This window comes from Sus scrofa, chromosome 7 (assembly GCF_054392235.1).
Source record: "Sus scrofa isolate SSC_HxYL_T2T_F1_AM1 chromosome 7, Sscrofa_HxYL_maternal_Yorkshire_Landrace_v2.0, whole genome shotgun sequence".
NCBI lineage: Eukaryota > Metazoa > Chordata > Mammalia > Artiodactyla > Suidae > Sus > Sus scrofa.
Window position 1 is genome coordinate 105,707,621 of NC_139389.1, and position 23,405 is coordinate 105,731,025.

Sequence of the window (23,405 nt, forward strand, 5' to 3'; positions counted from 1 at the left end):
CACAGGAAGCTCTGGGGCTTCAGTGGACCTTCCCAGTTACCTCAATTTGTGGCACAGAGCTTGGAGCCACCCCAGCCAGCATTGGCTACTTACTCAGTGGGGGCTGCCTCTGGAAAGAGACTTAACTTTGGAAAGTAGCTTACTTTGGAAGAAGGGCAATTCCTGGGGAGGGACTTAGGTTGGAGTGGTCAAGGATGGCACACAACATCTGTTGACTCTGGGGAAAAGCAGAGAGCCACGGACAAGAGAATGGCTTCTGGAAGATGAGTTGACAAGATCTGCTGATCCAATAGCATAGAGGTGTTTCACATTTAATATCTCCTCTGGGCTCAGCCCTGTGCTAGATACGGATTATGGACACCAAATGTCCTTGACCTCAAGGAGCTCACAGTTGAAATCATACACCAACTGAGCAGTCAGGACATGCCAGATTTCAGCATGCAGTGTGAATGGGGGTGCAGCTAAGAAGATAAGACATCCTCCATCCACCCCTGCCCCCGCACCCCGTGTGTACTGTCTCCCTGAATTGCACTGTACCTGGGGACAGGACATCTCAATGGTGCACAGCAGGGACAGCACGGCCCATAGAGGTGAGGCCCTCACAAGCAGCAGTGACAGGTTGGGTGGCCTTTCCTTCCATCCCTGGAGAAAATGCCAAGAAATTTCCCCCTCTCTGCAAATAGAAGTGTAGGAAGGGAGGCAGCGGCTCTTGTCTCTCCTGTCCCCACATAAACTGCCACCAGATGGCAGCAGAGCTCAGCCCACACGGAGGAGAGCTTGGGTCCCCATGTGTGTCGTGGTTGAGGGGAGACACAGATGTGCCAGAAGAGGTGTGAGGCATAAAAAAAAAAAATCACTGAGTGACAAGGCTCTTGGAGCCTGTTAAATCAGGGGTTCACAGGCGGGTAGTTACCCTGGCCACGTGCTCCCAGGTTCACACTTAGACCAATTGCCGCCTATACCTATTTGCATGGCCCCCTCAGAGTCCTGCCTCTGGCTACTTGTGGGCCCAAAGTTCTAATATCAAGACTTCTCCAGACAGACAGACGAATGGAACAGAATAGAGAACCCGGAAATAAACCCTGACACCTATGGTCAATTAATCTTTGACAAGGGAGGCAAGAACATAAAACGGGAAAAAGAAAGTCTATTCAGCAAGCATTGCTGGGAAACCTGGACAGCTGCATGCAAAGCAATGAAACTAGAACACACCCTCACACCATGCACAAAAATAAACTCCAAATGGCTGAAAGACTTAAATATACGACAGGACACCATCAAACTCCTAGAAGAAAACATAGGCAAAACACTCTCTGACATCAACATCATGAATATTTTCTCAGGTCAGTCTCCCAAAGCAATAGAAATTAGAGCAAAAATAAACCCATGGGACCTCATCAAACTGAAAAGCTTTTGCACAGCAAAGGAAACCCAAAAGAAAACAAAAAGACAACTTACAGAATGGGAGAAAATAGTTTCAAATGATGCAACTGACAAGGGCTTAATCTCTAGAATATATAAACAACTTATACAACCCAACAGCAAAAAAACCAATCAATCAATTGAAAAATGGGCAAAAGACCTGAATAGACATTTCTCCAAAGAAGATATACAGATGGCCAACAAACACATGAAAAAATGCTCAACATCGCTGATTATAAGAGAAATGCAAATCAAAACTACCATGACATATCACCTCACACCAGTCAGAATGGCCATCATTAATAAACCCACAAATAACAAGTGCTGGAGGGGCTGTGGAGAAAAGGAAACCCTCCTGCACTGTTGGTGGGAATGTAAACTGGTACAGCCACTATGGAGAACAGTTTGGAGATACCTTAGAAATCTATACATAGAACTTCCATATGACCCCGCAATCCCACTCTTGGGCATCTATCCGGACAAAACTCTCCTTAAAAGAGACACATGCACCCGCATTTTCATTGCAGCACTATTCACAATAGCCAGGACATGGAAACAACCCAAATGTCCATCGACAGATGATTGATTGGATTTGGAAGAGGTGGTATATATACACAATGGAATACTACTCAGCCATAAAAAAGAATGACATAATGCCATTTGCAGCAACATGGATGGAACTAGAGACTCTCATACTGAGTGAAATGAGCCAGAAAGACAAAGACAAATACCATATGATATCCCTTATAACTGGAATCTAATATCCAGCACAAATGAACATCTCCTCAGAAAAGAAAATCATGGACTTGGAGAAGAGACTTGTGGCTGCCTGATGGGAGGGGGAGGGAGTGGGAGGGATGGGGAGCTTGGGCTTATCAGACACAATTTAGAATAGATTTACAAGGAGATCCTGCTGACTAGCATTGAGAACTTTGTCTAGATACTCATGTTGCAACAGAACAAAGGGTAGGGGAAAAATGTAATTGTAATGTATACATGTAAGGATAACCTGACCCCCTTGCTGTACAGTGGGAAAATAAAAAAAATTATATATAAAAAAAAAAGACTTCCCCTCAAAGCATGGATTGTGCTTCCTTTCCATCCTTTCGCTGAACCTCACAAGCACCATCCCTTGCGGCTGTGAAGCTGGTCCTTCTCCCAAGACCTGCGGGGAGCACTTGTGTCTCAGCCACTCAACCTGTCCTTGTGAGAGAAAGCAGGTGGGGCCACTGCCCTGCTTCCACTGAGGCAGGTGGGGACAGGTGACCATGACAAGGTCAATGGGCTGCAGAGCATGGTGTGCTTCTAACACCTCCAAGTGCTGGTTTCCATCCTGGGCAGTTGCCTGGTGACATCACAGGAGTAGCCACTGACCTGGATGGGAGCCTCAGAGGTCTCACCACACGCCACCTAGGACACCCGGTGGAAACCATGCTCTGGGACTGGACAGCATAATGTCTGGAGCTGGTTAAGCAGTGAGGGGAACAGAGTGCCAAGGGCCAGGAGTACAGGAAGCAGCCAGAGAAGAGGTGGGTGCTCAGACCTCAAGGGTGGAGCAGGGCGGCCTGGAGCTGCAGTGCCCTGGGGGTCTGACCACACAGCTGGTGCCCAGAAACAGCCGGAAAGGGGACCAGAAGCTGTCCTTCCCCCGCCTCCTTCCTTCCAGGCTCCCTTGGCCCTTCTAGTCAGAGCCCAGGAAGGAGCGGCTAACAGAGGAGAATGATGATGCATGAAGTGGGGAGGGGGTTTGGACGTCAGAGATGACCCGCCAGCACTGGCTCTGCCCTGTGTTGCCAGGGTAGGGCTGGGGTGAATTGTGCCAGGAGAGAGGGGTGTTCCCCACCACGAGAAAGGGGTGGAGGTCTGTGGGTTCCTCGCAGCAGTGGGAGCTGCAGGGTGGCCGGGGTGAAGTGTGCGGGAGAGGAGAATGACCTCACGCAGGCCTGGGGAGGCTGGAACCCCACCTCTGGAGGACCTTCCCGGGCTCACACAGGCTGGACAGGGCCCACTGCAGTAGCCAGAGGAGCCTCTTTGGATGTCTCACCCCAGATTCTCTGCTTGTCTTTGGGAGGAATTGGAGTTTCTGGTCCAAATTCATTTGATTGAAGGAAACGAAAGTCATATAAAATTGTTAGCCAACCAGAGTTTGTGGAGAAAGATCTTCTGGCTCCACTGCTGACCGTCAACTGCCTCGTGCCCTCAGACACACAGATCTCATCCTCAAGCTCTTCGCTGCTGTGCGCGGTCCCTCTGGGTCCTTCTGCAGCCGGAAAGGCTCCTTTGGAGAAATGACAGGAACTCAGGGACATGATCATTTCCTCTCCTGTAGGTGATAAAAAGTCACCGTCACTGTTTAAATAGCTACTCTGTGTCAGGTGCTTTACTCCAGGGCTCCTCGGCCTTGGCGCCGTGACACCCTGGCCCAGCATGTCCCTGTGTGTTGTGTGGAGAAGGGGGCAGCCTAGTAGAGAACCACTGGTTTACACCAATTCATGTAATCTTCACAACAATCCTGTATTATCACCCTTTTTTAAAACAAAAACAAAAACCTTTTTGGGAGTTCGTATTGTGGCTCCGTGGATTAAGAACCCAGTGTAGTGTCTGTGAAGATACAAGGTCGATCCCTGGCCTTGCTCAGTGGGTTAAGGGTCCAGTGTTGCTGTAAGCTGCAGCGTGGGTCACAGATGCAGCTCAGATCTGGTGTTGCCATGGCGGTGACCTAGGCCTGCAGCTGCAGCGCCAATTCAACCCCTAGCCCAGGAACGTCTATATGCCGCAGGTGCAGCAGTTAAGAAAAAAAAAATTACTTTTTAAAAACATTATGGTGAAATACACATTACGTAAAATTTATCATCTTAGCCATTTTAAGTGTACATTCCGTGACATTCAGTACATTCACATGGTTGGGCAACCGGCACCACCATGCATCTCTAGAATTCTTTCATCTTATAAGACTGGAACTCTCCCTATTAAACACTAACTCCCCACCCTTTCCCCCCAGCCCCTGGCAACCACCACTCTACTTTCTATCTCTACAAATCTGACCGCTCTAGGTGCCTCATGCCAGTAGACTCATACAGTATTTGTCCTTTCGCTTAGAATGATGTCCTCAAGGTTCTCCATGTTGTAGCATGTGTTAGAATTTCCTTCACTTTTTTTTTTTTTTTTTTGGCTTTTTGGCTTTTTACAGGCACACCCACAGCATGTGGTGGTTCCCAGGCTAGGGGTCTAATTGGAGCTGCAGCTGTCAGCCTATGCCACAGCCACAGCAATGCAGGATCCGAGCTGCATTTATGACCTACACCACAGCCCATGGCAATGCCAGATCCTTAACCCACTGAGTGAGGCCAAGGATCAAACCCACAACCTCATGGCTCCTAGTCGGATTCATTTCCGCTGTGCCACAATGGGAACTCCCAGAAGTTCCTTCATTTTTAAGGCTGAATAATATTCCACTGTATGGAGGTACCACATTCTGTTTATCCAAGCATCTACCAATGGATACTTGGGTTGCTTCCACATTTTGGCCATTATGAGTAATATTGCTATTATTATTCCCTTTTGACAGAAGTGAAAATGGAGGCAGAAAGGATGAAGTAACTTCTCAGAAGTTCCACAGCTGGTAAGTAGCAGAGCTGAGATTCCAGCTGAGCAGTCAGCCTCAGAGACTGTGCTTTTGGCCGTGATGAGGCCCTCTCGATGCATGCTGGTAGCCACCAGGAAAGACACCTTCTTCCATTGCCATCTGATCAGCTCAGACCCATTACTGTTTTGCTGGGAACTGAGTTAGGCTGACAATGTGGAGAGATGGAGAGGGGTGTTGGGAATTGGAAAATGATTACTTTTTTGTTTCCCCATCAAACTCTGAGTCTTATATTATCCCTGGAAAACCTGGGTCAGATCAAGAAGTAGAGAGAATTCTTTAGTGAAGAGTCCTCCACAGAAAATTCCCACCATCCCTATTCTCCTACCATCAGTAATCATTTCATCCCCACTCAGTTGTCTGATTGGGGATGAGGACAGGGACTCACATACTGCCAGGTAAAAACAAAAACACCTACTCTGCATTTCCATGAGGTCTCCCATTTGAAAATCTATACATAGACTCATTAATAAATACTTCCTTGCAAGATGACTTCATGGCATGGACATATTATAAAAGATGCATGTAGTCCCTGTGGGGAGGGGAAAGAAAGCAGTTATTGTTTTACCCAGTGCTTAACAAAAAATGTCTAAGAAAGTCTACAAATTTTAGAGGTGAAACATTTGTGTTTTGAGGCTTTACATAAAGGCCCACCGCATTTCTTGATGAGTCAGCCCCTTGTCCAGGTAGCCCTTGTGCATCAGATCTTCATAAGCAGCCTCTGATTCTTCAGGTCTGCAGGTTTCCAAATATCAGACTTCTAAAACACAGAATGGCCCGTGGTTTTACCACTTCCCTGGATGTCAAGGCATTTCATTTTGAGTGAAGAAAATAGAAGGCCCCTATGAAATCTCATCACCACTAACAACAGGAAACATATCACCTGTGTCGTGTCCACAGGCCCTTTGTCTTTTACCCACAACCAAGGAGACTGGCTGGGTAGGCTCACTTCCTGCTCTCATTGCTGGATTCTGAAAGAGCTTTAAGTGCCACAATGAGAGAAGGCAGGCTCTTTTTCCTCCCTCTCTCACTCAGCATGGCAGTTTGCAGAGAGGAAGCAAATTCAGTTCTTTGTGTCTGCAAATTGTCCAATTGCAAGGGGAGAAAATAAAAAGTGAAGCTTGCTATGTCGTATCTGCAGCTTTTACAAAAAGCCTGGCATCTGAGAGAACCGGTAGGCTGGGTGCAGCATAGCGAGGTAAGGGGGGCCCCCGTATCACGCACCTCCTGTGAAGTCTGATGCCCCCCTGAACCACACAGGACACTTTGCACTGCCGTGCTCCTGTCTCCTGACTCAAGAAACCTCCTTCCCTCCAGCCCAGGACATTTGGGGCGTGGAGTTATCTTGTTGTGGGAAAAGACAAAATAAATATGTATTTGTCCCCAGTTCCTGACAGAGACCTCCTTAAAACCCTTGGAGCTGACTGTCTTATATGCTAATGAGATGAATCATGGTGGGCGTGGGGGATGGCTGACGAGCTTCAGGCTAGGATCTGCTCCCCAGAAAAATCAGCCATGTGATTAGAGGTTAGAACTTTCAGCCTCACCCCTCACTCCCAATTCCATGGAGAAAACGTGAGCTGGAGATGGAATTCAATCACCAGCGGCCAATGGCTTAATTTGTTGTGCCTATGGAATGCCATCTTCATTAAAAACTCTCAATGATGGGGCTCAGGGAGCTTCCGGGTTGGTGTACACGTGGCTTTGCTGGGAAGGTGGCACTCCTGGAGTGGGTACGCAGGCTCTGCTCAGCCCCCATCGTGCCCGGTGCACCTCTTCCACCACGTTTGGCTCCTCCTGAGTTGTATCCTTTGCAATAAGCTGGTGAATGTAAGTTAAGTGCATGCCTGAGTTCTGTGGATCATCGAACCCGAGAAGAGAGTTGTGGGACCCTGTGGCAGGAGTACCGGTGGCCCCTGGGACTTGTGGCTGACGTCTGAAGAGGGGGCTGTCTAGTGGGATGGAGCCCCTCACCTGAGGGTCTGTGCTAACTCCAGGTATTAGTGTCAGAATGGAATCCAATGGTTGGACACGCCATTGGTGTCGGAGAATGGCTTGTTAGTGGGGGAAAAACACCACAGATTTGGTGTCAGAAAAAAGACACTACCTGTTTTCTCACCAGACACTGGAATTATCAGCTGTACTCTGTTCCTACTACCTTTTTTCCCCTCTTGCAGTTCCCCTTTTCCTCAGGCCTGGGTGATCAGCCTGGACTGTTACCTACCCCCACTGACAGGCAACCATTCTGACGTGGCGGGAGTGGTGGTCGCGCCTCGCACCGTGTTCCACAGCATCCCTGATGTCTCCCCACCAGATGACAGGAGCACCAATCTACAGGTCCCTGGCTTCTCAGACAAAGTGTGATGATCTCTTGCGCAAAAGCTAGACCTTAAAAAAACAAAAACAAGGAGTTCCTGTCATGACTCAGCGGAAACAAATCCATGAGGATCCATGAGGCTGCAGGTTCGATCCCTGGCCTCACGCAGTGGGTTAAGGATCCGACATTGCCGTGAGCTGTGGTGTAGGTTGCAGACGCGGTTCGGATCCCGTGTTGCTGCAGCTGTGCTGTAGGCCGGTCACTACAGCTCCAATTTGACCCTTAGCCTGGGAACCTCCATATGCGGGTGTGTGTGGCCCTAAAAAGACAAAAACAAAAAACAAAACCCACCAAAAACAAACCAACAAAAACCCCCCAAACATAATTGAATCTTGAGGAGAGAGACCTGGGGTCTGGTCCTGGCTCTGTTCCAAATTCCCTCCATGACTTTGGGCAGGGCCACCTCACCTCTTGGTGTCCTGACCTGTAAGTTGACGGTCAGACCAGATCAACCTAAGTTCATTCAGCAACAAAATGTTATGTTGCTGCGCTCTCCCCACACACGGAAATTCAGCTTGTGAAATGTAATAATTCGGGCTTTGATCTGTTTCATGTTCCCTCAAGGCCTGAATTCCCATCTGTCTGAATGACTTGACCCCGAGTTTGCCATTTCACATAGCGAGACCTGCAGGGGCCTGACAGGAGGTCTGTGTTGGGGATGCTGCTGACAACCTGAAGTTGTGACACCGGAGTTGGCCGTGTTAAGCAGTCTTATGGGCTGAGAGAGAGCACTGCTCCTTCCCATCCCACCCCCACCTTCTCCCCCAAGGAGAGCCCCAGCCCAGAATGGTGCCTTTGCAGGGTGTGTGTGAGGGTGGGGAGACCCCAGGGGGACCACCAAGAAGACACCAGGCAGGGATCTGGAGCCCACTTGGTCCCTGCCCTGCAGGGTCAGCAGCCCACTGTCCAGCCCCCTCTGGGCTGACCACATTCTGGAGGCAGCGGTCACCAGCTGTTCACCCTTCTGGGATTCTGTCCTTCACAGAGAAGCCTCTATCCTCTTCAAAGTTAGAAAACCTGTGCTCACCAGGCAACAATAACATTGGAGAAAATTTCATTCTCTACATAACACAGCACAGAAAGTAGGAGGAATTAAAGTCAATTGAAATGGTATCTTGTATTACCTGTAATGAAAGTAATAAGTGTGTTAACACTCAATAAGAACTTAACGGGTGCTCAGAACTAGGATTGGCACTTTCTATGAAGTATTTCACTTAATTCGGGAGACAGTTATAATTTTTACCCCCATTTTACAGATTGGGAAACTCAGATTATAGAGTTGGAACATCCTTGCCAAACTAAGAAGCCTTAATGACTCCATCCTGGAAGCATTGGCTCCCGGTCCTGCACTTGCAAACCCTCCTCCACGGTCTCCCCTACCTCCTGGAGGGGAGCCCCTTCCTTTGGCCCCAGGTTTTCTGCCCAGAGCATGAAGGTGGCTTTGTTCCTCTTAGTTGGGCCCTTCCATCCCCATTCTCAGTTCTTCCTGAATCTAGAGACCAGGCTGGACCAGGCCCAGATGTGCAGATGAATCCGGCACATCCTTGCCCTCAAGGAGCTCTCAGGGCTGGAGGAGGGATTGTTGGGGTCTTGGGGGGTATGGTAGAGCTAGGAACTGAGAGGACTTGGGGGAGGGCGGCCACGAGAAGGTGATGCTGGAGGCAGGCCAGGCAAAGAAGGTGACCGGGACATTCTCCACTGGGAGAAACACCCGGGCGCAGTGGCGAGAAGCCTGGAGTGACTAGAAGAAGCCTAAGAAGATCACCAGGCTACTGGGGTTCGAGTCCTACCTCCACTGCTCACTTCCTCCAACATGGGCCGGTTCACTAGGCCCTCCGAACTCAGACCCCCGCCTCCACCCCACGGTACAGTGAGGGTCCTACAGCAAAGGACATAAGATTGAGAACAGTGCTGGCCCAGCATAAACATCATGCTTGTGTTACTAATATTGTGATTGTTCCCCGTGTCATGTCCAGAGATGCCAAGGCGGGGCAACACATATTTTCCGAATGAATGAGTACATGAGGCTAGAAAACAGAATCAATAACCATCACAGAACAGCGAGCTGCAAGAGTATGGGATGGAGTAGAGCCCCAATAACAAGAATATAGCTACAGTTGATAGAGTTTCTACTATATGCCAGTTTCTACTATATGCCAGGCGTTTTACATATATTTCTCTTCCCCTCTTTCCCCCTCTTTCTTGCAACCCCCCCAAAGATAAGAAGCTGTAATTATTCTCAACATAAAGATGAGGAAACTGAAACTTAAAGGTGCCTCCTCTTTTTTGTCAGGATGCTGTTCTCTTTGCCTAGAATGTAGGGTGTTGTTGATAATGCTACAACCTTTACTTGGAAAGATGATTTTTTTCCCCCACGGGGATTAGACAAAATAAGCAAAACCATAGGAAAAATGTTTTCTTTTGAAGATGGTTATGAGATGGTCAGGCTTGGTGACCTTCCCACTCAATGGGAAAGGCAGAAAAAGACTGCCCAGCTACCTCTGTTTTACACAGGAGTTCATGAGTCCCAACTCCTTGAGGTCAGAGCTGACAGTGCTAATTCTTGGGCACTCAGAGGGCCCTGCCGGACCTTGTCCTGGAGGCCCATTTGCTTCTCTGGGCCCCTAAGTACTTTTTCAAGGGATATGCAGGTGGTGAGGGGGGAGGTGAAAGCCCCGTCAAGGCCAAAGGTGTGATGCAGCAAAAAGAGTCTGCTTTCCTTTCTAGGGTGAGTCCAACTTGAATTCAAGGCTAACTCCATCACTTACCAGCTGTGCCATCTTGGACATGTTACTTAACATTTCAGAAGTAAACTGAATGGGGATCATGATAAGATGCCATAAAATTCTGATAGATGTTGAAGATAATGTATTAATAAACCTAGGCCAAAACCCTGACTTTCCATCACCATTAAATTAATGCAGATTTTTAAAGTATGAAACATTTTTTAACTCATGGGCAAATATTTTAAGTTTAGAATGGACGGACGGTGTTGGCAAGGGTATGATAAAGCACGTACCTTCACGTACTGTCAGTAGGAGTGTAATTGGCACAATAGCTGCAGAAGGCAATTCAGCATTAAAAATCAATTTTTTTAATGCATACACTTTTTGATGTAGCAATTCCACTGTTCTGAATTAATCTTATGAATATATTAATTTTAATTAGGACATTAGATTGATTGCTGCAATACCCCAAACAACAGTGGCTTAAACACGATAGAGTCATATTTCTTTCTGAAATATAACAACTCACCTTAATCAATCTGAGGCTGGAGTGGTTTGGGGTGGGGTGGGTCATGATTCCATGGCATTGGGGGCCTAGGTTTCATATTTTATGCTCTACTATCTTGGAGTGCTTCCTTCATCTCCATGGCAGAAGGCAGCTTCCCCACCACATGGGAAAAGAGGTGGGGGGCACACTCCTTCCCTTTAAGGCCACAATCCCAGAGTCACACTCATCACATCTACTATATCCCATTGACTAGAACTTAATCATATATTCATACCTAAATGCAGGGATGCTGGGAAATGTAGTCTTTATTCTGGGCAGCCATGTGCCATTAAAATCCTATATGACTACAGAAGGCAGAGGAGTTTGGTTAAAAGAGATCACTGAACAATCTCCAGTACAACACTCAGGCATAGATGTAGGCATAAAGGTGTTCATTGCAGTATGTTTTATAACTGGAAAAGCCCTAGTAACAGTCTAGATGACATCTACACGTATGAGGCTGGGTAAATAGAGAATGATACTTTGGTTCAGTGGAATATTATGCAACAGTTAAAAATGAATCTGCTAATGGGGAAAGATATACAAAGAGAGAAAAGGGAGTTGCAAAACTATTAAATTTTTTTATTAAAGTATAGTTGATTTACAATGTTTCTTCAATTTCTATTGTATAGCAAAGTGACCCAATCGCACACAGTTCCCTGTTCTGAACAGTAGGGCCCCATTGCCCATCCATTCCAAATGTAACAGTTTGCATCCCAAAACCCGAAACTCCCCATCCATCCCTCTCCCTCCTTCCTCCCCCCAGGAACCACAAGTCTTCCCCCCTTGGCTGTGATCTCTTTCTGATCTGTGCCATATATTTTTTTTTAATTGTATAGTGATTTTTATTTTTTCCATTATAGTTGGTTTACAGTGTTCTGTCAATTTTCTACTGTACAACAAAGTGACCCGTCACACATACATATATACATTCTTTTTTCTCACATTATCATGCTCTATTATAAGTGACTGGATGTACATAGTTCCCACTGCTATACAGCAGGATCTAATTGCTTATCCATTCCAAAGGCAATAGTTTGCATCTATTAACCCCCAAATTCCCAGTCCATCCCACTCCCTCCCCATCCTCCTTGGCAACCACACGTCTGTTCTCCAAGTCCATGATTTTCTTTTCTGTGGAAAGGTTCATTTGTGCCGTATATTAGATTCCAGATATGTGTGCCATATTTTAGATTCTACAAATAAGTATATCATATTATATTTATCTTTTCTTTCTGGCTTACATCACTTAGTATAAGAATCTCTAGTTCCATCCATGTTGCTGCAAATTGCATTAGTTTATCTTCTTATGGCTGAGTAGTATTCCATTGTATATATGTACCACATCTCCTTAATCCACTTATCTGTCAATGGACATTTATGTTTTTTCCATGTCTTGACTATTGTGAATAGCACTGCGACAAACATAAGGGTGCATGTATCTTTTTGAATGAATGTTTTGTCTGGATATATGCCCAGGAGTGGGATTGCTGGATCATGTAGTTCAAAGCTTAGTTTTCTGAGATATCTTCATACAGTTTTCCACAGTGGTTGTACCAATTTACATTCCCACCAAGACTGTAAGAGGATACCCTTTTCTCTGCACCCTCTCCAGCATTTGTTATTTGTTGTCTTGTTAATGATGGCCATTCTGACCAGTGTGAGGTGGTACGTCACTGTCACTGTAGTTTTGATATGCATTTCTCTAATAGTGATATTGAGCATTTTTTCAAGTGCCTGCTGGCCATCTGTGTGTCTTCTTTGGAGAAATGTCTAACTAGGTCTTCTGCCCATTTTTCAATTGGGTTTGTTTTTTTGTTGTTGAATTGTATGCATTGTTTGTATATTTTGGAGATTAGGCCCTTGTCTGTCACATCATTTGCAAAGATTTTCTCACATTCTGTGGAATGCCTTTTTGTTTTTTAATGGTTTCCTTTGCTGTGCAAAAGCTTTTGAGTTTAAGTAGGTCCCATTGGTTTATTTTTGTCTTTGTTGTCATTATTCTAGGAGGTGGGTCAAACAAGATGTTGCTGTGAGGAAAACTATTACATTTTAAAAATGTGAAAATAAAGGAGTTTCTTTCATGACTCAGCAGTTAATGAACCCGACTAGGATCTATGAGGTTGCGGGTTTGATCCCTGGCCTCACTCAGTGAGTTAAGGATCTGGCATTGCTGTGGCTGTGGTGTAGGTGGCAGCTGTAGTTCCTATTCGACCCCTAGCCTGGGAACCTCCATATGCCACTGGTACAGACCTAAAAAGCAAAAAAAAAAAAAGTGAAAATACACATATGTGAAAGAGGTGCTGATGACTAATGGAAGTATATGCTTCAGAGCAAAATGAAATGGGCAGTCAGGAAAACTTTCTGTTCCATTTCTCATCCTTCTGACTAAAATTCTTGCCATGTGTGCCTACTATTTTTTTAAAGGCACAATATTGTTCTTAAAGGAAGCATCTATATAGTGTCTTAGAAAGCTTTCAAAAATGTATTAAGGGAGTTCCTGTCATGGCTCAGAGGTTAACAAACCTGACTAGCATCCATGAGGACATGGGTTCGATCCCTGGCCTCGCTCAGTGGGCTAAGGATCTGGCGTTGCTTCCAGTTGTGATGTAATCACAGACTCGGCTCAGATCCCGCATTGCTGTAGCTGTGGCATAGGCCAGTGGCTGCAGCTTTGATTTGACCCCTAGCCTGGAAACCTCTACATGCCATGAGTGCAGCCCTAAAAAGACAAAGACCAAAAAAAAGCATTAGGTAATGAGTTCCCACTGCGGCTCAGTGGGTTAAGAATCTGACGTAGTATCTATGAGGATCTGGGTTCAATCCCTGGCCTCCCCCAGTGGGTTAAGGATCCAAGGTTGCTGTAAGATGCAGCATGGGTCACAGATGTGGCTCAGATCCAGTATTGTTGTGGCTGTGGCATAGGCCACAGCTGCAGCTCCGATTCAACTCCTGGTCTGGCAACTTCCATATGCTACAGGTGCAGATGTCAAATAAATAAATAAATAAATAAATAAATAAATAAATAAAAATGGGGAGTTTCCATTGTGGCTCAAAGGTAACAAACCTGACTAATATCTTTGAGGACATGAGTTCGATACCTGGCCCTGCTCAGTGGGTTAAGGATCTGGCATTGCCACAGGCTATGGTAAAGGTAGTAGACACAGCTCAGATCCTGCATTGCTCTGGTTGTGGTGTAGGCTGGCAGCTGCAGCTCTGATTCTACCCCTAGCCTGGGAATTTCCATATGCTGTGCAGGTGGCCCTAAAAAAAAAAAAAAAAAAAAGTATTAAGTAGAAAGCAAACTAGAGGAAAAGAGTGTGATCCCTTTTATGTGTTTTTAAAAAATGTGAGTGTGTGTCTGTGTGAGAACTTGGAGTAGTACCTGGTTCCAGTGAGCACCCAGCCATGCCATCCTATGTCTATGGACAGGTCTGGAAGCACATGCACCCAACCACCCTTCGAGGGGAAAAACTTTCTCTAAGGAGCAACAGGAGATTCTCCAGAAGAGGAGGCTGAAACATGTCAAGGATGATTGCTTTCTGTTCCACACACATTTGCACTGTTTGGATTTTACAAGCACGTATTCGAGTATTTATTTTAAATTTTAATGGAAAAAACTTGCGGTGTATCTACAGTTCATGACACCAAACACATTTGGGACTCAGTGCGTAGCCACAGTCCAGGTTTTTGTAGTTTCCTTATTCCCAGCCCTTAGGAGTCATCCCTCCCTTAGAGGGTCAGATAAGGGCGATTCACACCAGCATCTGGGGAGCTTCTGGAAACCCAGTATCCTTCGGGCATTTCTGAGGTTTCCTAGGGCTTGTCTGAGTGTCTGCTGTCACCCTGGCACTGAATTGCAGGACCCAGGCTGTCCCATCACCCCAGACAGCCCATCTGCTCTCCTCCAGGCTCCTTTTTCTTCTCACCCCACTGTCCTTTCTTAGCCCCAAGACTGGGTGAGCACAGAACTGTCCAGCTTGCCGAATGAAGACTTGGGTGTGTGTGCAAAATGGGAATAATATGAATAATAATGACACATGTCCCGAGGCTGTGTAAGGATCGGGGAGAGTATATGTGTCACGGTCATGCTCTGTGTCTCCAGTGGGGAAGATACACAAGAACCCATTCATTCACTATTCAGAACAAACGGCCTCAGCACTCATGTCACGATTGCAGCACAGCCTTCCTCTCCTGGGGGCCCCACCCTGAGAAATCCACTCCTGCCAGGGACAGAACCAGCTGAAGCCATCCAGTCTTTGATTCCTTGGAAAGAGGAGCTTGGGGGATCTCACCAGTCTGCAGCAGAGCAGGAATCCAGGTCGTTCTCTCGCTCAAGGTCACAGCTGGCACCCTGAGCTGTCTGGCTGCCTGGTGCCATCCTCTTCCGTTGCAGGCAGACTCGCAGGGAAGGAGGCACCACCCCCTGAAGCCAGGCCTCTGTGGGCTGTTATAAGTCCTGTCTACCCTGGTCTCAGTCCCCTTGGGGCAGGCATGACCACTAGCTGTGCCCAACTGCCCATCCCACTGCCATCCTCCTGCAGGAGCTGGGCTGGGGCCCTGGTCACAGGTAACAGGTAACATGGCCCAGACTGTTCCCTAATTGCTCAGCAATTTGATCTCTTAATCATTCCCTCTCCCACCACACACACACCATACTTCTCTTCTACAGTGCTGATAAATTGGGTACGAAGGGATGTTTAACCTCAGCCACATCCAGAAACCCCCACCCTCTCCAGCTCCTGGTTCCTGGCCGGTGACCTCACAGCCCCCACCATGGGAAGCATCTTGCTCCCAGGACCCACCAGCTTCCCCAGAGGGACCCATTCCTCTCCAGGGAAGGGCCCGTCTCCTCCCCATGTCTACAGAGGCCCCATAATTGACACATCATTGGGGCTCACGCTCAATAAACAACAAAAACTTTGGTTGAGTCCCTGACTGTCTGTGACCTGAGGCTCCAGTCCCCATCTAGTCACGAGAATTCTGCTCCACCCCCACAGGGGGGCGTGGGGGCAGTAGAGGTCTATTGCTGATGACAGGCACCACGTGGTAAACACTGGCCTCCACCAGGATCCATCTGACATACCTGGTGGTCCCTGGGATGCCAGCATGGAAATTAAACTGACGTGAAAGTGGCCCTGCAGAGAGAGGCGGGACGAGGACCATCTTAATGGGCTCGAGGAAGCAGTTCTGGAAAGATCCAAATGTTCAGCAGGGTGGTGGAGGGAAGAGGGTGACGGGAGAGAAGGAGCGAGATGACTGCTCTTTTTGGCAGTCCTGTGCCACTCAGCCATTGGATGCAGCCCCCAGCTCCCCTAGAGCCTGGCTGAGGATGCGGCTCTGTGGGCTAGAGGTGGCCCAGCTCTGCTTGCCGAGCCAGAAGGAGGCAGGCACACAGGAGAGGGGGACTCCAAGGCCATCGGCCTTTCCCGGGGGCAGAATCCCTTAACTCCCCAATCCCTTACCTCTCCCTGCATCCAGACCCTTACCATGGCCTTACCCAAGGCAAGGGCACCCGGCTTGCCCTTGACTTTGACCAGTGATGTGGATGGAAGGGATGGGGTGCGGCTCTAAGCCTAAGAGGCCTCCTGTGCTTCTGCTTGTCCTCTTGCGTAGGTAACGGCCACCTTGCGCCTGGGTCCCAAATGAAGGCAGGGTGGAGCCGAACAGCCCACCCTGTTCATGAAATTATCATGTTAAGTGAAGGCCTCGGTGAGGAGCAGGTCCTGCCCGCTGAGCCCAGCCTGGCCTGATCCATGATAAATAATGATGGTTAGTTTATGCCATGAGCGTGGGCTGCTTGCTGTGTGTTAAACTGACACACCGTCCCACCCCAGCCTTCCCCGTCGGCCCCATACACAGGAGGTGCTGGGGACGCCCGTGCCTTTTCTTCCTCCCTCGGGGGCTGGCAGTTCCTTCCATGCATGCCCCCAGCTCCAGAGCAGGCATCGCCCAGTGTGTCCTCTTCAGCTCTGGACTCTTTAGATACAAACTATTGCCTTTGAAATGGATTAGCCATGAGCTCCTTCTGTGTAGCACTGGGAACTATGTCTAGTCACTTATGGTGGAGCAGGATAATGTGCGAAAATAGAAGCTGTACATGTATGTGTAATTGGGTCACCTTGTTGTAAAGTAGAAAAAAACATTGTAAAAAGGAAGGAAATACCAGCATTTTTAGCAACATGGATGGACCTGGAAATTATCATGTTAAGTGAAGTCAGCCATACAATGAGACACCAACATCAAATGCTTTCACTGACATGTGAAGTCTGAAAAAAGGACAGAATGAACTTCTTTGCAGAACAGATACTGACTCACAGACTTTGAAAAACTTACCATTTCCAAAGGAGACAGTTTGAGGCGGTGGGGGGATGCGCTGGGGGTGTGGGATGGAAATCCTATAAAACTAGATTGTGATGATCATTGTACAACTTAAATGTAACACATTCATTGAGTAATAAAAATAAAATATATAAAAAATAAAACTACAAAAAAATTGTATTGGGGAAATAACTATTAAAAAAAATAAAAGTCAGGTTCTCTCATACTCTCACATGTATGTAATTGGTGTGACCTGGTTTACCAGTTTGAGGTACAAATAGGTATATTTTTTCATTGCCAGTTTGTCATTCAGGTGCCACCTGCTGGAAGCCCAATACCTTCCTCTTGAGGCCTTGAATTGTCCCTCAGACTTAGAGGGATTCAGTCCAAAGGGCTCACCTTCCTTTTGTTGATAGGGAACCTGGGTAACAACCATCTTAGCCTGTTCGAAAGTTCTACTACTATTGAGCATTATCAATTCAAATTTTTTTTGGTCTCATAATACTTAGAGCCTCCAGTTTTCATCTGGGCAAGCATACTGTTCAAAAACTAAAAGCGTGACTTTTTCAAAAATATTTTAGGCACAAATTAACCTTGCTGAAGAAAAGAAACTCACAGACTGGGAAAACGGACTTGTGGTTGCCAAGGGGGAGGAGGAAGAAGAGGGAGTGGGATGGACTGGGAATCTGTGGTTAATAGATGCAAACTGTTGCATGTGGAGTAGATAGGCAATGAGATGCTGCTGTATAGCACTGGGACCTATGTCTAGTCACTTGTGATGGAGCCTGATAATGTGAGAAAAAAGAATGCACACGTGTATGTGGAACTGGGTCACCTTGCTGTACAGTAGACAATTGGCAGAACACTGTAAACCAGCTATAATCGAAAAAATAAAAATCACTAAACTTTTTTTTTTTTTTTTTTAGGTAAGAAATAGATTTACTGAGAGAGAGAGAGAGACAAAGTGTGGGCCATCTCAGAAGACGAGAGTGGCCTGGAAGAGACACATTCCAAAGACAGAGCGTGGGCCCATCTCCAAAGGTGAGAGACCCTGAAATGTGGGGTGGTGGGTTTTTATGGGCTAGGATTTCACAGGCTAATGAGTGAGAGGATTATTCCAACCATTGCGGGGAGAAGGGCGGGAGATTTTCAGGGTGGGCCTTTTATGGTCAGCCTCAGAACTGCCATGGCACCTGTGGGCATGTCATTTAGCGAATGTATTACAGTGAGTGCATGACGAGGCTCAAGGTCCACTGGAAGTCAAACCTTCTGCCACCTTGGACCTAATTGGTTCTAACCCATTTTGTCATGGTCTCAACGAAAAGCATGACTTTCTTACAGCTATAAAGTGAACCCATGTCATTCATTCAGGAGGGAGAGGACAAAATGGTGAGGCTGGTGCTAAGAGCGTTGGAGGCATTGAGGTTTATGTGATCGGACGAAAGACAGAATCGTGGCTACATTGGCGGATACAAAACTTATTAACGTCCTCCTGGCAGTTAACACTTACCTTTGAGGTTATCTTTTTGACTAGACAGACATCATTTGCATCCATACAACTCTACAAGACATTGAGCTGCAGAGTCTGAGCTCTTAATTAATAGGAAAGAGTGTAGTCAAACACTAGTACATTCTCCTAGAATATGAATAATCCTTAGGGAAGCTTGTTAAACAGTACTTCAGCATGACATTGAAAAGACACACAGATGCCCCCTTGGCCTCATTTTCAGGTTCTGGGTAGTTTTTCTTAATACTTGTCAGGTAACCCTTACAGCCATAGTAGCTGGTCAAGGTCCCAGCTCCAATGCCATGGGTACTGAGTCGATCCATCACTGTCAGACAGGCTGGGGAGAAGCTGCTGAAAGCAGAGGTAGAACATCAGTAAAAAGGACCAAACTTCCCAGTTCTGCCTGCAAAATCTAATGCTTTGAACAGAAGGCCATTCCTGGTTAATCAGGCAGTCCGCCTGCTGCTCTGCTCTCCAGGCTCCCAAAGTTATCCAAGCGCAGGGCTCAGCAAAATGCGTCCCTTGTCTGAGCCCCTCCAGATGTTCCTCATGGCCCTCTCTGCCAGTGACTTCTCTATGTTTGGAATGCACGAATCTGCCATCATGTAGAGAATTTGCGTTTTTTGTCACTTCCTGCAGCCCCTGCAGCATCTGCAAAGTGTCCGGTACATAGGAAATGCTTAACAGACCCCATTAACCGTACGCCTCCCTGGCTCCTCAGATGCACCAGATCCATTCTGCCAACGTGCTCTTCCTTCCCCTTCCACCTCCCTGCTTCGCTGCATCCCCTCCAGCTGCCAACCTGGACTACCCTCCTCTTCTTGGCACTTCTCCACCTGCCACGACCTGTCCCAGCCTTTGCAACTCTGTTCTGATGCCACACCTTCCAAAGGAGTTTCTTCTCCTATTCGCAACATGTCTTCATTTCCCCACGCAGTTTCCTTGGTCCTGGGGGGCTTCCTCCCCACCCTGCCCTCTATCGCAAGTCATTCACACTTCACGCTGCCTGCTCCGGGGTCCCGGACTCCCAGAAACCAGGTCTTAATCATCTCTGTGCTCATCGGCCGTGCTTTGTGCCTAGTGATACTAAACGAAGATTCCCTGACTCAGAGAAAAGTAGCCACGTGAGTTCAGGGGTGGCAGTTCCTGCCTGTGGCAGCAAACTCCTTCGTCTTTGTTGGTGGTGGTGCTCCAGGGCCCACCCATCACCTGCAGGAGTCGGGCCTCAGAGGCTCTGAGCAAGGGACACATAGTGCCTGTCCTCTCCAGCACTCAGAGGAGTCCCTGGTGAACGGCTGATCTCAGCTGGCGCAGGTACCTTCCTGCTTAATCAGCAGCTCATCACTTTCTCTGCTGGGGGAGCAGGTCAGGTGAGGCAGCTGCTACCTTTGCCGCCATCCTAGCCTGCTGCCACCACAGGACACAGATGCAGAGGAAAAGTCCCTTGGTGTACACCCGGAAAGCCCACTGACTCCCTGAGCTTCTGCTCACAAAAGGCCTGCCTGCCCCTTCCCTTGCAGCTGGTTTCTCCAGGAGAAGCAGCAGAGGCTCTGCAGCTCTGGCAGAGAAGCTCTAGATGCAAGCTACTCAGCCTGTGGTTCATAGATCAGCAGCAGCGGCATCGCATGGAGTTGATGAGAGATGCAGAATCTAGGGCACTACTGGGCATCCTGAATCAGAACCTACATTTAGGGAGATCCCTGAGTCAAGCATATAGACATGAAGTGTGAAAAGCCGGCTCTAGTTAGTCCCCAGGCTCATCAGTAAAGGATCAGCTCCACTGGCGCAGGCCAGGGTCTGAATCTGTAATACCTGCCATGGAAGATCCTGGCAGTTCAGCCAGGAATGCTCTAAGGCCATATCACTGGGGCTTGGGTGGTATCTTAATTGCTTTATGGCCGGAGACTGGAAAGGCTCAAAGGCTGTCTTTTTTTTTTTTTTTTTTTTTTGCTGCTTAGGGCCATACCCGTGGCATATGGAGGTTCCCAGGCTAGGGGTGTCTATTTGGAGTTACAGCTGCTGGCCTAGGCCACAGCCACAGCAGCGTAGGATCCAAGCCTCATCTGCAACCTACGCCACAACTCAGGGCAATGCCAGATCCTTAACACAGAGCAAGGCCAGGGATCAAACCCGCAACCTCATGGTTCCTAGTTGGATTTTCTTCTGCACCACCAGGGGAACTCCAAGGCTGTCTTATTTTTTACACACTCAGAGTGATGAGGGCAGAGTAGGCATCAATACCCCGCTTTATCAATAGCTGAGCCATAACCCAGTAACTTCTTTACAGAACTGGGGTGAAAGCTGGGGAGGAGCCTACAGCCACAGTTCCTCACCCCACTCCAGAATCTCCATGTCAGGAGGCACAGCAAAGCAAAGCTGAGGGCAGAGCTGAATGCCAGGGCCCACTGCGGGCTGACCCTGAGCTGAGTGCCCTCCCAGCCACCAGAGTCCTGGGGAGACAGACGGCTGGCAGGCCCCCAGGACTTTAACGAACAGATAAGGATCCCGTTTGGTGAGCCACCCCCCTCCCTCGAGGACAGAGGCAGCCGAGGGGGACACAGAGGGTGTGGCAGATGTCACAGCCACTGTGGCTGCTAGCAGAGGGCTGAGACCTCGGTGGATGGCTTGTCCTTATCTGCTCAAGCGTCCATAAAAACTTTCTTTTGACATAATTTCATTCTTTTCAACTACTTGACTGGGGTGTAATTTACATACCATCAAATGTACCCATTTTAAGTGCGAAGTTCGGTGACTGTGAATATTTTTACAGAGTTGAGCAACATGCCACAATGTCTTTCAGGACATCCTGGCTACCGAAGAGAAACCTGGTGCCCATTTGCAGTCACCCCTGGTTTCCACCCCCTGCCTCTGGCACCACTAACCTTCCCATCCCTCTGGTCTCCTTCCCTAAGTGTTGGGAGCATTCTGGGTTCAGGCGCTTTCCTTACCCAGATTTCCCAGTTTCCCCCACAGGGCTCAGCAACATGTTTTCTCTGTCAGGGGAAGGAATGATTTAGAAATGCTTGGAATTTAGATTTCTAAAATGATTTAGAAGTGCTTGGCACATAGTAGGCACATGCTATAAATTTTAGAATGAAAACGAATGAGCTGCCATTGAAGTGTATTTGCATTATTGTCAGAGGAAGGAGCAATGCGCTCCAAGGAAGGAGCCCCTGAACGGGCGTGTTTCAGAGCTGGTGGCCTCACAAACCCCCACCCACCACGGTGGAGCTGGCCAGCTCCTTGCACACCAGGACATGGCATCTTCTAGAACAAGGTGCCTGCTGTCTGCAAGATATCACAGCTGGAAAGCCTCCCTGCAGCCTCCAATCCCTGACTCTGGGATAGGAGTCCTGCTTTGCCTGTGACTCCTGCTGTCACTGACTCTCTCACCTAACAGTTTCCCCGTTCCTCGTATTTCCACAGCTGAGTTCCTGACCCATTTCCCCAGCCTCCCGGACCCTCGGCTGGGATTGCCCAGCATCTCTTCCAGCCCTTTTCCAGGAGCCAAAAACCTCCTTCCTTTGGGGAACATCCACCTGCCTGTGACACTTAAGTACTTGTCTTTCTGCTTCGAACCCACCCTTTCATGTACGATGCTCTGGGACTCCACACCTTCCCTGCTCGGCTCTGCAAAGGAAGCAGGAGGAGGGCGACGGGTGAGAACCTGCCTATGGTTTTCTGCCTACTTGCTTCCTCCCCAGATTTACTGACATATCATTGATATATAACATTGTGTAAGTTTAAGGTGTACAGTGTGTTCATTTAATACACTCATATGTTACAAAATGACTCCTACCATGGTGTGCCTAGCATCGGGATCATCCTTGTTTTTTTTCTTTTTTTTTTTTTTTTTTTCCCTTTTTGGCCGCCCCATGCCATATGAAAGTTCCCAGGCCAGGGATCAGATCCAAACCTCAGTTAAGCTGCAAAAGTGGCAATGCTGGATCCTTAACCCACTGTGCCAGGCTAGGGAATCGAACCTGTGTCCCCGTGCTCCAGAGACGCCAAAAAAAAAAAAAAGCTTTATAGAAGTATAACTGACATGCCATAAAATTCATCGACTTAAAGTGTACCATTTAATAATTGCACTGACCGTTGTGCAACCACAGCACAGTCTTATCTTAGAGCCTTTCCATCCGCCCGTGAAGAAACCTGAGCCTGGGAGCCGTCACTCCCGACCTGGGGCAACCACCAGCCTCCTTTCTGTCTCTGTGGATTTATCTTTTCTGGACACTCATAAAAATAGAAGCACACAGTCTGTGTCCTCCTGTGTCTGGCTTCTTTCACTTGGTGTAATGTTTTTGACGTTGTTCTGTGTATCTCCAGGCATCTGGACTTTGTTCCATGTTTTACTGTCAAATAGGACGCACCCCATTGGGCGGGGAGACCACACTGTTTACCCAGCAGCAGCAGCAGCAGCACAGTCCTATGGCAGCAGCTGAATCCAGTTAGCAGTTTTTCCAACCCGAGTTGCACCAGCTTTATTGCACACCATACCCCTAGAGATGCCAACCAGCTGGTTCCCCTCCTCAGAAGTCTGGTTCCCAGTCTCCGGGGCCCCTTCTTTCCATTTCTAAGTTTAAATGATTCCACCATCTTCCCTTTCTTCCTCAGTCCTAGGGTTAGTAGCTATTTCAGGCAGTTGCTAACTCCATAATCCGCTAGAATTCTCTTTTTACCTTTCCAGGTCCACAAGGAAGAGCTTTACCCATAATGAGAAACTCTTTCTAGAATGTCCTCTCTGTTCAAGGAGTTGTGGTATCCATCTCTTCACTGCTGTGATTCCAACGCGTGGTCCCGGTGGGAGCAAACCCCTCTGCTGGCCCTGCCTCCCGCCTCCTGGGTTCCATCTAGAGGTG

General features: G+C 47.8%; 1 long non-coding RNA gene across 1 annotated transcript in view; it reads left to right on the forward strand.

Annotated features, from left to right (window-relative positions):
* The window catches only part of LOC146401835 (uncharacterized), a 44,075-nt gene that overhangs the window by 9,450 nt on the left and 11,220 nt on the right, over nucleotides 1–23,405 (forward strand). The window contains exons 2-5 of the long non-coding RNA XR_014811082.1: nucleotides 4,991–5,044; nucleotides 17,963–18,077; nucleotides 21,970–22,202; nucleotides 23,234–23,402. This is a non-coding gene — a long non-coding RNA (uncharacterized LOC146401835). The remainder of the gene's footprint in view (nucleotides 1–4,990; nucleotides 5,045–17,962; nucleotides 18,078–21,969; nucleotides 22,203–23,233; nucleotides 23,403–23,405) is intronic.